General features: G+C 35.6%; 1 non-coding gene across 1 annotated transcript; it reads right to left on the reverse strand.

Moving 5' to 3' along the window:
- Positions 1-17,230: 17,230 nt before the first annotated feature.
- LOC146768110 (small nucleolar RNA SNORD36) lies at positions 17,231-17,302 on the reverse strand. Its single transcript, XR_014953471.1, has one exon. It is a non-coding gene; the product is annotated as a small nucleolar RNA SNORD36 (small nucleolar RNA).
- Between the last annotated feature and the right edge of the window lie 271 nt (positions 17,303-17,573).

Genomic DNA, 17,573 nt, shown 5'->3' on the forward strand with positions numbered 1-17,573 from the left:
TAGAAATTCTTCACAATGAGTTGCTGAAAACTTGTATTTTTACACTTCCTTAAACTACTTGCTAAAATAAAGGCCTAGAAAGCACTAAAAACCTGTAATATTTTTGTATTGATGCCTTCTCCAAAGCTGTGTCCTATACAATGGTCAGTCTGGGCAATTTCAAGCAGGGCTTGTAAGACTTTGGCAACCAAACCCTAAGCTGATTCCCTCTGTGCTGGGTCTGCTACAAGCCAGTTGGGAATTACCATTCAGGATTTTCCTGCTGCTCCACCTCCTCGAAGAGGAGCAATTCCAGCTGCAATTCTCCTATAACTCAGTACAATAGCACGTGCAGCAGAACTCAATGGGTGTCTCAGAACCTGAGCTCATGCCAAATGGCACTAGCTGCTACATTCTGCATTTTCCTTTAAGATCAGATGGCCTGGTGAAGCTTCTGTTTTATATAAAAGTATTCAAATTACGTATTTAGAAATTATGCATATAGCAGCACAAATAAATCTCCTTTTATCAGGTCTGACCAATGTAGGTTTTCACAGGGCTCTTCATCTTCTCTATATGACCACTACTTAGGTGTGAAAATTAGCACGCTATCAAGATGCTCAGCTATGACTGTGCTGGTGAAGAAGGAGCTTCTAAACAACCCTCCAGCGGTGCTCCCGTGCCTGCTTTCCTCACATCTTGTGGAACAGGGCTGTGGTCAGCTGGGCTGTGGTTCTTTTCCTCTGGGAAAACATCTCCAAGCTCCCTGACACTCACCTTTAGCCACAGTCACCTATGCCTGCTCCAGACTTGTACTGGAATAATCACCTGCTCCCAGGCTAAGCCTGCATCTGGAACTTTTGGATGCTTATCTGAAATGGCATTTCCAGTTCATCATCCAGCTTACTGGAGGAGTGTTCAGCATGCTCTGCTGCACGGGCAGTGACACAGGGTGACACATTGTGGGAGAGTGGCTGCCAGCCACAGCCCCTGTGCTAATTTGGAAACATCCAGAAAACCTGATAAGAGACTGATTTTTGGAGGCATAAAAGTTTAATGCATAAAGTTCATGTGTGTCTGTATGTTTATGCAGAATGTGGTACTACTTGCTCAGTTTGCAATATTTATAGTTTTGCTCCAAGAGCTGGCTTAAAATAGATTAAAATAAACACAGTGTGGTTCAGCAGTTGACAGAAAGACACACACAGCTTCACTAGAGTTGTTTTAGTTTACAACAAAGACCTGGTTCAGGCATTGTAGGAACTAGAAAGTAGAAGTTTGCAAATAAATACCTCTAAAATGTATTTTGGATTCCCCAGGCCAGTGAGATAGGGAGCATGTGTAATTTTACTCAACAGTCATAATTATGGCTAACTGGAAAAAAAAAAAAAACAACTGATCTTCCCAAAGTAAAATACATAAAAAAATCTCAAAATATTAGCTATTTTACAAGGAAATCTCAGTGACTCAAACTCTCTTACAATTGGTAAGTAGAAAAACAAGCTTTTAAAAATTATTCTTGATTATTCAATTAAATTCAAACACTTGTAAACTTAGCTTTTTATTCCTTGAAAATACTTTTATATGTTAAGCCAAAATCCAATTGTCAGCAAATAGCAAAAGAAAAACTTTCCTGCATCATTTTACTACTAAGAACCTGCTAAGATGCAGTGAATTTCCATCCTTGTTGGAAGATCTGTTAGGAATTATGGGCACATAGACTGCTGCAATTATCTTTTCAGACATGTTAAAGGTAGGTATATATGTCTTGATTCTGACTTTTGGAGGTTTTTAATTTCATAAAACATTGTGGCCATTATGATTTTTTTTCTCAATTCTAGGTAACATTTTACAAAATCAAAAAGAATAAAATGATAGGCAGTATTTTTGAAGCTATTTCTAATGGTGAAAAGCATTTTAGATTTCGTAGTGCAAAAGTATCAGTCACTATAAGGAAAAGAGAACTTTAGAATCAGTTACTATGAATGTGAAAATGTAAATGATCTCAAAGGGGATTCTTGTAAACAGTAATGCAAAATGTAAAAAAATACAAGGGCATGGGCAAAATCAACAGTTACAGGTATCTATTGCTCTGAGTAATTGCATTTATACATATATTTAGAGACTAAATATATGCATAAATGTATCTTCCTTTTGATGACTAAAACCATCTTTTCTTAGAAAATGCCAGAGACAAAATATTAAAGCCATCATTAAAAATATATAAATAATTTGTGTATTTAACTGATGCTACCTCAGTGGGACACAATATCTACTAGGCAAGAAAAGTTTCTAGAACTAGAACCCTTTCTTTGGGTCATCAATATTTGCCAGCATGTCACAAAACCATACCCCATGCCAGAACAAAAGACATATTTTTCACAGCAGAACATGAATATTGAAGACAGAGGCTGATGGATATTTGAAATATCCCCCACCTGCCTGCAAGAAAAACATTATCAGGGTGGTGCAATTAGTTTCCTCACACACTAAAGGCTTTATCTTCACAAGATCAGAACCATTACACTTTTCTTTATTATATTTTTTTGGGAAACAGTTTCCTGTCTGAAGATGTAGGTGTATTCTTCAATAGGCAGAATTGGAACAGTGAATAAAGGAATGCTGACAAGGTTTACTACTTTAGCTTAAATTAAACACAAACACAAAAAAGTCAGAATAGTCTCTTCACCAGCTCTGCTGAGACAAGGGGACACCTCTCCCCAAACCCTCCCAGAGTTTGAGGAAATAACTGAGAAGCTGAATAAGGTTTCAGGTGGCTGTCTAGGAGCAGCAGCTGGACCATTTCAGCTGAACATTTTAACAGAAGACCACCAGCAAATAGGATGAAAACTCCTCAAATTTGTGTTACTATGGGATATATAATAAATGGTTTATATTTGATGTCTTCAGGAGAACAGAGAGATGATAACATGGTATGTCCTACTGATAGCATCCCTGCTCTTGTGGCTGTGTTAAACCTAACTTTGTTAATGCAAAAAAAAATCCAGAGGATTTTGAAAGCTGTTTAGAATTCCCTGAATTATTAATATTTTTGTGGTTTGTCTTGACAGGATCTACATACAATTATTCTTTTTCATTCAATTTAAATTTATAGATTTCAGAAAGGTAATTTTTTTTGCTTCTGTATGGAGAGCAAGTTAAAGTGATCACATTAGTTTACAAATTTCTACAAGCAAATTTCTTAGTTAATTTTAAAATAGCATGAAAACTGATTTTTATTTGCATTTGCAATGAAATAGAGAAAATGTACCTCTTGAGTATTTGCTATCATTTCAGATTCTAGTCTGCAAAAAATGCTAATTAAAACAGTGGGTCGTATCTTTCAGTGTGAAAGAGATCTGAGTTTTCTTTTTCTTGGAAACAATAACACCCTGTTGACTGTTACTGAAGTACAAATCTCACAGTTCCAGGAAAGGGCAAGGCAACCACATACTGACAGGATTTTCACTTGTTCAATATTATGTGGAAGGCCTAAGGAAAATGAGCATCCCAGGGAACAAAGCCATTGTGCTGTGATGGAACTGAGACAAGTGCTTACAGCTCCTCCTATAAGAACTGGGCTTTACATAAATGCACAGTGAGTTTCTAAATTGATTTACACTACTGAAAATGTACTCATATGGGTGGTATGTTTGCACAAGTGACATTATAAACATGGTGGGTAATATTCTAGGAGCTGCAGGATATCCATAAATGTCAGCAGCATTGCCTTAAAGCCATTTATGTTTAGTTTTCTCCAGAAGGAGAAGAAAAATCTTCCAGTCCACAAAATAAAACAAAAAATTCTGCTTACAGAAAACAAAAAACAACACCAAAATCCTACTGCCCAAGGGAAAAAAAAAAAAAAAAAAAAAAGAACACCTTCTCCAAAATTTAAAATACTAAAAATACTAGAGAAATAAACAGTTATGTAATTTCTTAAATTGATGGAACTTTTGACTGTGATCTCAAAGACAGTGGCTTGGTTTGCAGATGGGCAGGGTGGGGGGGTCTGATTCCTTTCCAATTCATCACCCTCCCCTGAACAAAGCCACAGACATCAGGACATCACTCCTGCAGCCAAGGTACATGGCTCTGCTCAGAAAAAACTTGCCTAGCAGGTCAGACAACTCAGCAAACCCTCAGGAGCCCCATTTTCCTCCAAGACATCAGCTGCTAAGTACTTTCATTACTTGTCAGGAACATTTTCCTCTTAAAACCAGTGGTGCTGGCTTCCTGGCAGTGTTTGATGCTATGAGCCTTTAATTCCCCTCCAAGCTATTCTTCCTTATGAGGCAAGAGAAGCTCTGGATCTCATCAAAGCACAGACAAGGATGGTGGTTGTAGATATTGGAAATAATTGCAAAGCAAAAAATAAAAACCCACTTCTGTAAGTTCAGGTTTGCATATGGCAACAAACGTGGTTTATGTTGCGAAAGGAAACCCTAAATCTTGCACTGACCAATGAAATAATAGAAGTAGTGCTTCAAACTTTGATATAGCTGTGTTCTCTGTGCATTCAGAGTCTGCTTTGAGAGAAGGATAAGAAGGATACTGCTGAAGCATTTTTCTTTACCCCAAATAATTTTGCTTGTTTTTATTTGTAGTATATATTTTAGAAAGTTGAGAGTGGAATTTCATATAGTTTTTGTCTTATTTGTATGTGAATTTGGTATATTGTCATGAAACCTGTGCCAGAATAGCTCTTCCATTCTTCCTTGGAAGAAAAAAATAAACATAAAAGGGACAGAAATTAAGGAGATTGTATTTTGAAGAAAAATCTGAATTTAGAATGTTTAAATAATGGGAAGAAAGATTGTGCTGGAAGGCTAGCAATCTTCAGAGTGCCCTTTATGAGAGATACAAGTGAGATACAAGTTTGTTTTTTTGCTATTAAGTCTTTTTCTTGTGAAGTAATGGGTATCTGAATATCAGCATGATCTTGTTTTGAATGGCACTGTTGTACTGTTTTTCCTCTTGCTATAGACAGTTTTATTGATTTAAATAACACCTATGCAGTCAGTCTAGTTATGAGATGAAGTACTAAATGATGTAAAAATCTAGAATCTACTCTATAATTTCCCTAAGAATTTAGTATTCTGAATTTTTATGCCCTCAGATATCTTCCATATCATGTGCTAATATAGAGCTGAGGTCATTCTGAAATCATCTTAAATATATATAAAATACAAGGAGCTGTAAGTCCATTTCTGATCCATTTTTTATGTTCTTACCCTAGTAGTACAGGAAAGATTGCAACATGATCTTAAAATGAGAAATGTAAATACATGGCATACTTGGAATAAGGTGAGAAGTGTCTTTATAATTTACTGCTGCTCTTCAAAGATATTGCCTTCCTGGAAGCTAAGGACTGATTGGAAACTACACAGAAGTCAGGGAAAAAATAGTATTACAGACTTTGATGACCTTTTTATCAGATAATTTTATTTCATGTTCCATGGAAGTATTTACACTATTTTTGAAAATATTTGAAATTAGTAGTTTGTGTCTCCCAGTTTTTATTTGAATCTCTTATAAACATTCATAAAGACGTGATGTTAGCAGTTCAAGCAATCATCCTGATAGATCTAAAATTGTTTTCCATTCATCTCAAATTTCTTTTTTTTTTTTCCAAATGGGAAAAAACAAGCCAAAATTCCTTAAATTATGCACATTTTTTAGTAAATCTGCTGTAGCAAATAGATTGTTCAGACTCAGTTTCATTTGTCCTGCCCTGTGCTGTATTTTCTGTAAGGCAGTAAAACAGTTTTCTTTAGCTGATTTATGCTAGAAATGTAATTATGAAATTCCAAGTCTGCATCCTGCTCTGTCTCAGGCTGTTCAACATCAAAATTAAGGCCCTGTTGAAACAGAAAGAGAAGGAGCCAAGTCTACAAGAAGGCCATTTCCTCAATATTTGGAAAATGTTTTACATCAGTTCAGGATGTGAAGTCCTGCAAATACTTTTCTTGTGGCCAGCCAGGAGTCATGGGCAAAAAAGGGTAGAAGATGGAGACCAGCTGTGGGAGTGGTTCTCCTCTCTGAGCTACACAGAAAAGCAAAGGAAAAGCAAATTCATCCGGGGCTCTATGAGCGTGGCAGATCTGCTTTTGTTGTGGGTGGTTGAAAGACTTATGGATTTCTCTAAGGAAGATCCTGAGCTCTGATGCTCTGAAGGCACTTTTCACTCTGGAAGTTCAATAGCTGTCAGAGACACCAAGTCCCATCATCCCCATTGCATTACCCTTAGAAATTAAGACAGCTTCCGAAGAAATCAAGAGAAAAGTGTAATTAACCATTTCTGGGTTTTTCCCATTAAGTCTTTCTCTCCTGAAATTAAAGGGTATTTAAATATCAGCATGAACTTTTATCAGATCATACTGTTATTTTTTTTCCAGGAGGTGTCTCCATGACCCACATTAATGACAGCTAAAAATCTAACAAAGAGTTGAACAAGGAAAATGTAAGCAATATATTAATTAGGGAAAAAAAACCCCTCATGTCATGCCTATTACATGAAACACAATAAAGTAGAAAAAATAGAAATATAATAGGTATTTTGATCTTGAAAATTAAGAGAAGACAAAAGAAAGAAATAGCCTAATTACAAAAAGAATATAGACATTTAAAAGAAACATTAGACAGAATGAACAAATATGTGAGGCAGACCAGAGTTTTCAAAAGCAACTTGAAAAAACTGAGAAAGATTGCAGTACTAAGCTCCTATGTGCTGGGACAGAGCTCAAGTCACTGAAAGAGAGGTTTATTTCCATTACTAATAATCCCATAGGAAACTGTTACAAATGAAAAGAGTTTAGATAAAAAGCCAAGGATGAAAAAAAAGATATTTCTGGAGAATTGCTACTTGAGGTCATCCATGCAAAAAGTAAAAATCTGAATATATTGAAAGTGAAAAATGGAATATATGCATTCTTAACAGTTTCAAAATTACAAACCTAATTACTTTCATATGCTTCTTCTTATATGAGCCATGCTTCAGAAATATACATGTCATGACATAGGCATGGAATATGACCCCATTGAGGCATAAACATGCATCTACAATTACATATATTTTTATGTCTTGCACTGAGGTACTATGGAGTAAAAGTGGTGTCAAAAACTGTTTTGAATAATTTAAATAGAATTAGGCTGCAACAATACGGTTGCTAGTTGTAGACCTATTAATTCCTGAATGAACTTCCTTTGCCAAATTTTCTGATATAAAATATAGGGAGAAAAAAAAGCTCTGGGGAGAATTATGCAAGGGGATAATATTCATTCACATTCAGAAACTAGTAGTGAGAATAGTAAATACTAGTATAAGAAAAAGACACTTTTCACACCTCAGCATGAAAACCATTTTAAGCATAACACTCATTTGTAAACTCAGGGAATCAAGTCTGTAGCCATGAGATTATTTTCCTAAGTAATAATTGTGGCCATGAATGTGTTTGAAAATATTAGGAAACCTAAACATTATAATGCTACAAATATTAAACAGGGCAATCCAAATGCTCATTTTCACTCTAAGATGTTATACTCAACATAGAGCATCATTGTTAATGTGAAAGACTCGGTTAATCAAAGTCTTTCCTTACACAGAGTACAAGAGATGCAGTGAAGTGATTTAACCTTCAGAGCATCAGCTCCTGTAATTGAACCACACATTTTTATTCACTGGCAAACAAGGCAGTCTATTGGTGGCTTATTGAAAATGACAGAATAAAGAGGACAAGGTTTTAAGTTCAAAAAGAAAGAGTATAATATTTTAGCATAGGCTTATGGAACTACCAGGCAGCTATTTAATATACTTGTAAGAACATGAATGCAAACAATGCTTTTTCAAATGTAGAGAAGTAAAATATAGTCATTGTCATCAAAATGAAATAATCAGGTGCAGGACGACATCCTTTTATTGATCAATCATCAGGACATTCAGTGTATCAGGGAACTGTAAATAAAGCCTGTCACAGTGGAAAACATATGTTCTATACTAATAACACCTCAAGAAAAGTAGCTTATTTTCCTTTGGATGCAGTGCATGCTAGAAGAAATCCTCACAGGTAAGAATTAACTCTAATTGAATAAAAAGCAGTATGCAATTAGCTGTGGATGCACCAATGGGGACAACTCATTGCAGAAAGGCTATGAAAGGTAGGACAGATCAAGACAAGAGTACAGGAATAATCAAGAATCTGAAAACAAAACAAAAAACCTAAAAAATGCCACAAAAAAAAGTGCATTGTAAATCACAAACAAAACAAAGGAAGCATGAAATATTCTAAAAGTAAAATAAGCAAAGAAAAGAACTATATGAGAACTTGGGTACTCAGTGAGGGGTTACCTGCTGTTACTTCTGTCATTTAAAGCTGGCTTCTGAGATGCTTCAAATTTACAGATCATGAATCCTTGGTCTCACACCATGAATTTTTTTTTTTTTTAATATGACTATTTTCTAAGGGCATTATCAAATTCATAATTTGAATCTGTCCATTGAGTGGATGGAGTCAGTTGTCTTAGTTAAATGTGTGTGCTCAGGGTCAGTGCCTGGTTCCACAGCTCGGCAGGCTGCAGATGCTGTGCTGAGAGGTGCTTGCATGGCCTCAGTGGCCAGTCACTGCCCAGTCACAGGACACAGCCTCCCCTGGGCTCCAGCTCCTGCTACAAAGGTCCCACCTTGGCCAGGTGCATGGCAATTCCCAGCAGGAGTTTATCAAGCACCTTAGATACACAGAAACAACATAGAAAAGAAGGGGTTCTCCCTGACTCTGAAACACAGATTAGCTCTCTGATAATTGGGTAATACTTTACATGACTTTGAACTTTACACAGATCTTTTCAATCTGAAGAACACTGGGTTGGCATCTACAACCTTTCAGGAGATTAGCTAAGCTGTAAAGTAGCTAAAATGTAAGTTTGTGTAGGAGCACTTGCCCTACACTCACCTGAAACAGGTCAAATGTGCAAAAATAAGGCAGCACAAAGAGACCAAACCCGTCTCTAATCTGTGGCTCTGAACTCTTCTTCATTTTATAAGTAATATAAAAATGCAAAAAGTAGGACAATAAGAAAGAAACGTATAGATGTTGTTTAATGAAAGCAGAGAAAATAAATAGTAAAATCAAAGCAGAAGTGGCATAACTTCTTTTCTTAAACCTCTTAGCAAGTTTCTTTATCTTTGTTAGCACTTGTTCCTCTGTGAAGTATAATGTTAATAGGGTACTCAGAGTGATCCTTGCTCATAAGGAAATGTTGAGTTCAAAAAAAGGCAGGAAACTACAGGCTCAGCAATATCCATGCAGCTTCTAGAATATGAAGTTTTCCAGACACAGAGGAGGCACTGGATCTGGGGAAGAGTGCAGACTGTGCTGGATGTAGGCTGAAGGGGTGTTTGATTGCCCTTTGCATTGCCTGGATACAAGATTATGCTTTCTGAAAGTTCCTATCACTAAGGTGTTCTAAGCCCACAAAGGTGGATATGTTCAGAAATGCCAAAGCTCTCTACAAATATCTTTTAGTTATTAATCCCAAAGTCTTCTTAAAGACTACACAATAGAAAACTTCTTTTCTTTATTTGTATGTATTTATGGGTAGACACATAGGTAGTGAGGGTTGCTCAAAATAAATACGATTCCCCTCTTTTCTTAGATCAATAATGCTTGGGAGTGACTGATAATATATCAATTAATTGATTATTTGCATTTGAAATTTCACATAGTGCTTATCTCACTGTCTATATTTGTATAGTTTTTGAAAACTTGAGCTACCTGATGCGACTTCACCTACCATGAGTAACAGGGAAATGTCTTTTAATTTTAACTGGAGGCTGAGAAAGATCAAGAAGCAACTGAAGCCAGGAAGGATGTCCATCTGTCCTAAAAGCTATAAAAATAGCATAGACATACTTTCATAGGGTAGGAAGGAACTTTTCATAGTTGGTGAGGTTGGAGAGGGGACAAGACAAAAACCTCACATCTTTTGCTTCTCCTAGAGCCAAATCCTTATACATTTATGAATAAATCAGCTCTGGTACCATTCCCAAGTAAAAATGCTAAGGAAGAAGAGCAAGAAAGAAAAACAACAGAACAATGAGTGTCAGAAAGCTTGATAAAAGACTTTTCTCATAGAATTTATACTCTGATTTTGCTAACAAGAAATGTGGGTGGCACAGATAAGCCTTTTACATTCTAGGTACTGAACCATACTGCTTTGCCCAAAACTTTTGAAGCATCCAAAGTTCCTGTAGTTAAAAGTGTAGCTTTAATAGCGAATTTATAGAGCAGAGATTTTAAGGAGTTCTTCCAACACTTCTATTTTTCTTTAGAAAATGCTGTTTCAGCAAAATATAAAGCTGATTTCAAAGAAAGTTTTGGCTCTAAGTATTTCTCTGAAGCAAAGAATTTATCTGAAAAAAGAAAAATTATGTTTAGCCTTTCATGTCAGAATAGCCAACATTTTGTCATAAGGATATCAATCTCTAGGATTGGGAATTTTCTTTGAATTCAAGCTCTGATTGGCTGGGGGAAAAGCCCAATTCTGAGTCCAGAAATGTCCCCATGCTGTTCTGACATTGGTCTTCAGCTTCTTTGTTTATATGAATACACAGAGTCCCAGCTGAACCCCCTTAGGGATGAAATGGTTGTGATTTGCTTTTACAGGAAAAATTATAAGGTGCAATGCTTCAGTGTTCAGAAAGGCCCCTGTTCCCCTTTCCCCATCCCATGTAGGTTTCTAAGCAGTGAAAAGGGACAGTGTAGCTCTTTCTCCTGGGATGACACCAGTGTAGCACTTACTAATGGCATCACAGTGGATTGCTCAGGCTGCAGTTGCCTGGCTCTGGAACACGTTTGTCACTGGATCCAGCACTGGAAAACTGAAGTGTTCCCACACTGGGGGCTCTAGAGCTCTCCCCAGTGATTCACCTTAAGTGCTATTGTGTGATAAATGGAGTTGCCCTCTTAAGGCAGCTATTCTCTCCTCATTGACTATTAAGAGACTTTATAGACTCCTCTAAAATTATGCTTCTACTTGACAAATAGAGATAAATCACATTTCCTTTTTTGTTTGTTTCTGTTTTCAAAACACAAGGTGGGAATAATAACCCAATCCTGCATCCACAAAGCCTTGTAAAGATAAATTCATTAAAAGGATGGAAGAAACTGTATGATAATTACTGCCAACAAATAAATGTTATGGAAAGAGAAGGCTTAGGATTTTACAAAGGTTTGTAAAATGTGAACGATCTTTGACAAATACTAACCCTGAGACAGCATGACAGCTTCACATCTGGAAAGACCTTGGTGATCATAAAGCCACCAAATAAAAAAGAAATAAGAGCTATTGACTTCAGTTTGATGTTTAAAAAGTACTATATCTACATCTGTTTATGTGTTTTCTTTTTTAAGTAGACTGTGTATTTCAGTAGCATCATCCTTCAAGTCTCAAAAGATGCAGATGAAGGAAAAAGAGACATTTTTTGTTGATCAGTGGGAAGTCAAAAGTTGCACCAGTTGCAAAACTGATGAGAGTCTTCATGACCACCAGAAATGTTTGATCCAGTACAAAAGGAAGTTTAAATATTGGAGTGTCTCACATAATTTTTAAAGTTTGGTATGTGACAACAGAAATCTAGGTGAAGGAAAAACTATCCTCATTTTCAGAACTGACCTAAAATATTATGCAACACTTTTCATTTCCCACTTTTAGATATCCTAAGTGAGAATGACTAAACACATTCCTTTCTGGGTCAGAGTTCTTTAGTCTATATCCATTTAAATGATAAACCCTTTTCATTCTTCTGAGCTTCCTGTTTCAGATTCATTGCCTACAATAAATTGTCCTCAATGTCCTGGTTTAGTCAAGATCCATTCACTCCTAAGATAGCCCCAAGACACTAAAACTGGTCAGCACATTGCTTGAAAAAGAAATCCTTTGCAACTTTCTCAAACACATTTGTCTCTTTAGCCCTGAAACAGTTCTTATACAAATCAATATCAGTATCAGGATAATTAAAATCCACCATGTTTAAACTCTGGCATTCTTGCAGGTCTCTCTTATCTATGAAACCATTTCCTGAAGACTTTGCTTTCTGCCCTTGAAATCCAGGGCTACATTTTTAAACCATCTCAACACCATAGTGTGCTCTTTTATTTAAAACCTGCCTACCTTAGCTGAAATATTTTGATAATTGATTAATTTTTTTCTCCATTACTGATGCTGACAATTGTCTCCTCTTTTGTTGCCTATAGATGTCCAGCCATGTTAAATTTTTAATATTTTTTCCAATTTATCCATGATTGCATGACTCCATTATTAATGTTTCAGGGAAATACATTTCTATCTCAGCAATATGGATGTGCCATCTTGTTATATTTGCATAGATGACAGTTTAACACTCTTATTGAAATCTTCATTTGCAGAGTACAACAGACAAAACAGAATCCTGCATGGATGAGGCACTGAATCACCCAGAGGTTCCAGATCAAAAAATACTTTGATATTTACTATTTTTTAAAATGTTAACAGTTTTCTTGTCTTGACATTAACAATATGCCAGAAGGATTGTGTGATTAAGTATTTTGTTGACTTTGCATCTCAGTTTGTGAAAGGGATTTACCTTTAACTAGTACAGTGTCTACTGGCAACAACTGACATGTCAAGCGCTCCAAGTCTAAGTAAAACAGCTTACATGTTGGGATCTAGACAGTTTTCCTATAAAATTGTATTTTCTCACTTTGCTAATCTAAAAACTGGCCCAGGTAATTTTCTATATTAGCAGGAAAAAAAGAAAAATCAATACATGATTATAAAATTGTATTTCTTATCTTCTAGTGCTTGCACTATCAGTAAAAAATCTAGTTATCACAAGCAATCCAACCTTCACAAGGTTAGCATGAATTTGCAGTACAGTTGTTGTATCTGTGCTATTTTTTTATTGTAGAACTGCTGCATGTACCTTTTAATTTGGTTGTCAGGGGAGACAGGAAGCAATAATTAAGGCTAAAAGATGGGGTATGGAAGCTTTATTAAAGGATATATTGAAGATGGGAATTTGATCTGAGAATTAGATTATGATTAGAGTTGTTAATGCAGCTGTGCCACTCTTGAGTGACAGAGCAGCAGATGAACTGAACAGGCAATTATAACTACAGGAGTCTCCCTAATCTTTACAATCCCAACCTCACAGTCACATCCATTTAAATTAATTTTCATGAAGGCTGCAAATTTACAGCTTCACCAGATTGGAAATTTGTTTGTTTATTATCCACAGGAAATATTTTTAGGGAAGTAAATAGCACTGAGAGCCATCTTGTCTTTCTGCTTGTCTTTTTAACTTGCAGAATTAATAATATGAGATTAATCTGAAGGCTGCTGCCTTTATGAAAACTGATTGATTCTCGGCAGCCCAGCGTTATTATGATTATCTGTGGGAAGGTCAGAGGGAAGGCATGTAAAAGTCATAGCTGATTCATGAGTTCCCTATATTAAGCAGAAGATAAAAAAGGAGGCTTGTGTTGATCAGCGTTATAAGTGAGGAATCAGTCTTCCTTGCATTACTGAAACGGAAATTCTAGGAAAAGGATTTTAAACAACTTCGGACATAGTTATTTAAAGATGTCTGTTGCAGAGAGATAGCAATAGTTCATTACTATGCATGCTGGAAACCTTTTTAAGGAGTTCTTTGCTGCACAAAGATTAATTTACCACTACGTTTTCCCTCCTTCACTACTAATATAAATAATGGTTGTGGCTTAAATTGCCATTATATTTTGATAGCCTAGTTTTGAACATACAAAAGAATATGCTACAGAACAGCTCAGAAACTTGGAAATGGAAACCACGAAACAGTGCATTTCAGTTCCAGAATTTTATTTTGGAATGTCTGTAATGAATGGAATAAAGTATGAACATTTAGAAACTAGGCATTATTTTCACAATATGTTCAGCAGAGAGCTGTGACAAAGAAAAAAGGAAACTTTCACTAGCAAAACCAGTGACAGAAAAAATATTTCTTTACTGGTTGTTATTCACAAAACTTGGAAGATAGTTCCAGAAAATTATTATCTGCAGTTGCCAGATCAACAAAATATTGTAACACCTGACTTTAAGAATGCAAAAAATTCCATGCAAGAACAGACAATAGGTATGCCCAATCTTCTCAAATACTGAAGTTTTTGCTGTGGTCTTGCCTTAACTCCCTGACAGAATAGGACTCAATCACACATCACCATCACTGCTGATGGTTTCTTTCAGAGGTAAACATGAGCTAATCCGACAGGAACTGTGGAGCATCCTTACTATGTCTCTGATCTGGTCATCTAGGTGACTAGGTCTTGTAAATTATCAGAATTTATCTGAAATCAAGGTAATTTAATAAGATTCGAAGTTCAGAGACTGCCCAGCCAACCTACTTCTCACAGAACATATTTACAAGCTCAAAGTATATTCACAATTAGTTGATGTGGGACTTTCAAGTTTGGCCTAACATGGCTCTAGTTATCTTCCCAGAAAATGATGTACTAGAAAACACACCTTAGACTTCATATTTTGCTGTTAAATAGAGGAACATTTATTTTCCTCTGAACTTGAAAATGTCAGTCAGGTGGAATTTTATGTTCAGGTAGATTATTTACATTCTCCTGAGGAAAATTATTGAAACCAGATATAAGAAAAACATTGATAGTACATCCTAATATCTGTGTTTCTTGTCAATAATTTAAGTACTCATACTCTCAATAGATCTGGGATGGGAGAGTAGGTGTCAGTGAAACAGAATACTTCATAAAGGCAGCTGACATGAGAATGCGTCCTGCAAAGGAGCCATGGTGAAATATATATTAAAAAAGATGAAAAATCATACTGGAAATAGATGATCAAAATGTATTAACAGTTGGAAGCAGTGGAATTCCTTTTGTTATGACATATATTCATTTTTTTCCCCAGAAGATTAATATATTTGAGACTTGTACTTTTTCAATATTTGGATTTATTTAAGAAATGTTGAATAACTGCTGTCACATTTGGCTTATTTATTCAGCAATATAGTCTGGTGTCATTGACCCTAGCTTTTCTGGATCAAGGCTTCAAGGACAACATTTAGCACATTTTCTCAGATTCTCTGCTTTGGTAGGTGCCTCCAAAGTTCATCTTTTAACTCAGAATCCATGTGAGATAACAGTAATATGTCAAAATGCATAGGGAAAAAAAATGAAGGTGCTTTTAAAAAAAAAATTTAAAATCTTTGCCAATTCCTAAATACAAAAACTGTTTTCCTCTTGGAGAAATAAAGAGATATTCATTGATCTGAAAAATGATGGTGAAAATCAAAGACTTACTGTAACCTGAGTTGATAAAGCATGTTTGTCAATTTTTTCTTTTGGTGGAAAAGTCATTTAAAAGCAATTTTTTTGAGATTTATTTTAAATAATTGTAATTCTTTTACATTATTATTGGTGAATTATAGCTTGAAATCAATCTATGCATGCTTAGTCAGGTCACATAGGCAAATGAAAATTCGTATGTACAAATGGCTGGCAAAAAATATGACAAAACTCTATTCCCTTTATTTTTTCATCACTCTTCCTGTCTTTGATTAACATTGTGCAATTATGACTCTTCAGTATTTCCTCATATCCAAATATTAGTTGATTAATCTTGATGGTAATGGATTGAGAACTGGTTTTAAGAACTGAATATACGAAGCCTTTATTCAAGAACTTTTGACTTATCTTTTTAAACATCCTTGACTTATTTGGCAATTATACTATTTATAGGAGGTGAGTATTTATCAGCTATTGCTATCAAAAAACATGGAGTAGATAACTGATACTTTTTTTTTTCCTCCAGTAAATATTGAATATTTTAAGTTTGAAGGTCATATGTTTTGTGCTGAAACTTCCTTGTTTAGGGCTAAGAAGCAATACTGTAAATATTGGATGTGGTTCCTGCTGCATTAGAGCTCTGTGCCACTTCCCTGATGCAGAGGAATTTTCTGGGAGGAATTTTCATTACAGCTGCTGCATTTTTGGTGTCTCTGTGCATCTGTCACCACCAAAGAGTAAGGGATTTCTCTTGCTGTTTTTTCTTCCTGGACCTGTGTGAGCAGGAATCTCGGGAAACTGAGTTGTTTGAACATTTTCACCTGAATAATGACTGCTCTGCAAGAAGGGAGAAAGGAACTTTCTCTCACTTAAGTGCCTAAGAGATTTGATGAACACATATTTCTGTGTTAAACCACATTTGTAGGTTGCGACAATTCAGGCCCTTTTTGTTCTCTTTTCAAAAATTAGAGTTTCTCAGATAGCAAGTTAGCAAGGCCTGATTTAAAGCTCACAATTAGCAGTGGGAAATCCACACTATTATACTGGTAGCTCAATTCATGACACATTAAAATGAATCCCTGTCAGCAAGTTCATTAGTTGTTGTTATTATGCATTACATTTTTGAAGTGTGTGTTTCTAAGGCATAGAAATAATACTGAAATTAATATATTATTATCTTATTTATGGCTTAAACCCACAGATATCTGAGTAGTTCTATTCTGTTGCATTGTGGCCTGGGCTTTTCACTTTCAATGGTTAAAATCTGCTTGATGATTTCTGAGCATCAGCCACAAGATGGAATGGCAAGGCCAAAACACTCTTCAATGTACAAATCCATGCTGATGAATTATAATAATAGTTTGACCTGATACTGACATCATCAACAAAAAAAATTTAGGTTTCTATCCAACAACTTAGGTGTAGAATTAATAAAGTACATGGAGACACTCCCATTTCTCAAAAACCCAGAAGTTTCTGAATTTAGATCTGGAGGCAGAGCTATGCCCATTACCAGATGGACAAGTTGTCTAAATAAAGGAAGACAAAAAAATCCTTGGCATTACCTAAAAACTTTTTATTTTTGAGGATACATGTAGTTTACTACTCAGTTTAGGCACTTCTACATTTTAATGTGCCTTGTCACTCAATCCATGGAATGTACACATTTCTTCAATGTAACCCAAGCACTTGAATCAATTTTTAAAGTGTCTAGGTATTTGGGTGTTTTTAAAAGTGCAACTAGGTAAATACCACTTTTATCTGCCCCCAGAGCTTTTCAAAAGCAGGTAATAGGTTTATTGATTAATACAGATGAAATAGCCAGAGTAAAATCTGACTTATCACAACAGGTGTCCCTTAATTTATTTTAATTTATTTTAGTTGATCCTTCAGAATACTGCTTCTCTTTACATATACCAAATCATCCACTGATTCAGATCTTCAAAGCTCAGTTTAGTCTCTGCATCTAATTTCAGAGGAAGAGATTGCATCATAAACTAGTAGTATTTTAAGTGTGCAAAAACCCCAGGACAAACTCTAAAATAAACTTTCATTAAGTTCACAAGATGCTGTTCAAAACCAAACTTCTTTCTGATGGCATGATTAATTTATTGATTATGATAGATCTTCATGAAAGAGAAAAATATCTTTTGATATTTTGAAAACCTCAACCACAATGAGAGAACCTGATCTGAACAAGGGATCTGCAGATAATGCTGAAACAAGGATATGAACAGAAATGAAGTAGCAGGAGTAACTCTGACATTCTCC

Source organism: Lonchura striata, chromosome 2 (genome assembly GCF_050655825.1).
Source record: "Lonchura striata isolate lonStrDom1 chromosome 2, ASM5065582v1, whole genome shotgun sequence".
NCBI lineage: Eukaryota > Metazoa > Chordata > Aves > Passeriformes > Estrildidae > Lonchura > Lonchura striata.